Source organism: Elephas maximus, chromosome 27 (assembly GCF_024166365.1).
Source record: "Elephas maximus indicus isolate mEleMax1 chromosome 27, mEleMax1 primary haplotype, whole genome shotgun sequence".
Taxonomy (NCBI): Eukaryota; Metazoa; Chordata; class Mammalia; order Proboscidea; family Elephantidae; genus Elephas; species Elephas maximus.
Genome location: NC_064845.1, coordinates 30022295 through 30025025, shown reverse-complemented (window position 1 = coordinate 30025025; position 2731 = coordinate 30022295). Strand labels below are relative to the sequence as shown.

Here is a 2731-nt window from a genome sequence, read left to right as displayed (position 1 = left end):
AGTGTAGAACCTAGGATAAGCATATCTATAATAAATGGATGTTAGCCAGTTATGCTCATTCAACCGTTTGTACAGGATATAAAACCAAAAACCAAACCCGTTGCTGGCGAGTCGATTCCGACTCCTAGCAACCCTATAGGATAGAACAGAATTGCCCCATAGGGTTCCCAGAGAGGATCTGGTGGATTCAAACTGCCAACCTTTTGGTTAGCAGCCATAGCACTTAACCACTACACCACCAGGGCTTCTGTACATGGTATATTAATACATAATTAAAATTGGATTTTTTTCTTAGGTTTTTTTTTTTTTTTTAGGGAAAGAGAGTTCCATATCTTGGGAGGTAAAAAAATAATAATAATAAATTTGTGGTGAAATCTAGAAGGGAGAATTCTATAACACTCCAGGAAATATTAATCATAAAGAGAAGTAGGAAAGAGTGAATAACACTGAGAAATTTATTTAAAATGCACAAGAAAGTTAATTAATTGAAATAACAGATTAAGTAAACATGAACATAGGAGCAATAATCTATATTTAATGTTTACATCAAGATTTTAAAATTTTTTCATTTTTTGAAAACAGTGAGAATCTTTTTGAGTGTATCCTTGAAAACTTGTTTCACTTGCTGGTTCCTTAGACTATAAATGAAGGGATTTAATAAAAGAGCAAATGAAGTATAGATAACAGCTATACCTTTGGATAAAGTCACCCTTTCTTTTGCTGATGGCTTCATGTAAATGAAGATACAGCTACCATAAGTAAGGGAAACTACAATCATGTGGGAAGAACAAGTGGAGAAAGCTTTTGTTCTTTTCTTAGCAGGGAGGATTTTTAGAATGGTCTTGATTATATATGTATGGGAAAAAATCACTAACAGCAATGTGACCACAAGTATTATAGCTTGTAAAAACAAATGAAATTAATTCTAGGAAGTGAGTGTCTATGCAAGAAATCTGTAAGATAGAAGTGTCACACATGAAATGATCAATTACTCTGGAAGCACAGAATTCTAGTTTCAGCCCTATGACCAATGGTGGAAAGGTCTTCAGAAAGCCAGCTGTCCATGAACTGAGTACAAGTTGGTAGCACACTTGGCTTCTCATAATGATGGGGTAATGCAACGGTTTGCAGACGGCTACATAATGGTCATAAGACATGACAGGCAGAAGGTGAAACTCTGTAACACATATTAAGAGGAAAAAGAACAATTGAGATGTATGACCATTGTAGGAAATGATTTTGTTTTTAGTCACAATGCTTGTCAGAAATCCAGGAATAGATATTATTGTCAATAAGATTTCCAAGTGGGAGAAATTTTGGAGAAAAAAATACATTGGCATCTTGAGGTGAAGATCCGACAGCATGAGGGGGATGATAGATAAGTTCCCCATCACACTCAAAATGTAATTGAGGAAGAGAAATACAAAAATCACAATTTGCAACTCTGGGTCATCTGTCAGTCCCAAGAGAATAAACTCTATCTCCTTTGACTGGTTCTTCATTTCACTTTTGAATCCTATTAAATTGACATGGGAAAAAAAAACACAAAAGCAGAAATAACAGGATTTTTTTAAAGCTACCATCAGGAATAAACTTGATAACCAGAAATGTAAACAAGTGTAAATATTTGTCATTGTTTGTCAAGGCAGGTGATACCTAAAATTATAGTACAGATCAACCTCAACATCTTCTAACTCACTGTACTCTATACATTGAAGTTTTGCTTATTACAATACTAAGTTCTTTCTTCTCTTTTTCCTTTGGACTTGAAAGGTGATTTAAATCTTGGCTAATCATTTCCAAATAATCTGAATTCTGCTTAAATGTTCTAAGTAGAGAGAGGATAAGTATTATTTGAGAAGTGTTTTCTGTTTACGTTTAATAAATTATTGCAATAAGTTTTTATAAAATTTGGACAACTTTGCCAGTGTCAATTTACTACGCGTGTTCAACATCTTTTACTTTATGAAAAGACTTTTTAAATCTATCAAACATATAGAATTATTAGGAGTTATATATTTTCCCTAAGCATGATCAAAATTCTCCAGTATATGCCATTAATTTTTTAGCTTTGATGCAGTATTGCTCCATTATTCCTTTGACTTATTTTCTTCAAAGATTATTTTTTCTGATTCCATATCATCAGTCTTCTCATAATCTGTTGCATTTGAACTCATCATTTTGAAATATCTTCAAGATACAGTTAGTAATTTCAAAAGTCTAAATAAAGTAGGGAAAGAAATGTAGCTATAGGAAAAACAAACACAATCAATTATTTTCTTACTTGATCTTTGTCCTGGATTCCAACAATTTATAAATTCTTAAATATTACTTTTTTTCCTGTTTGTGCAGACTACAGTTAATAATTTTGTCTTCTTAGTCTAATGATGAGGGTGATATTAATTACTAGGAATAAGGAGTTTCATTAAATCTTTTTGTTAGTCTAGGACTAGTATAGAAGTGAGAGTCAGTAGTCATTTGTGATCCTAATTATATTATTTCTGACACTCAGCTTCATTTTTCTTAAATACATAAGTAAAAATTTTCTCTATAGATGAATAGGCCCATTGTTTGCTGCATAGTTAATCACACACCTTATGCTCAGTAGACTACTGTCCTGTATGTATATCCGTGGTGGAAAAGAGACAATTTCTCTTTATTTTAATGAAGATGTTGAAGTGCTATCTGAACATTCATGTATTTAATTTCAGAGTTAATATACAGATTCCAT

The 2731-nt window shown here is 32.3% G+C and overlaps 1 pseudogene; it reads right to left on the bottom strand.

Moving 5' to 3' along the window:
* Positions 1-565: 565 nt before the first annotated feature.
* LOC126068255 (olfactory receptor 6C6-like) lies at positions 566-1502 on the bottom strand (annotated as a pseudogene).
* Positions 1503-2731: the final 1229 nt, after the last annotated feature.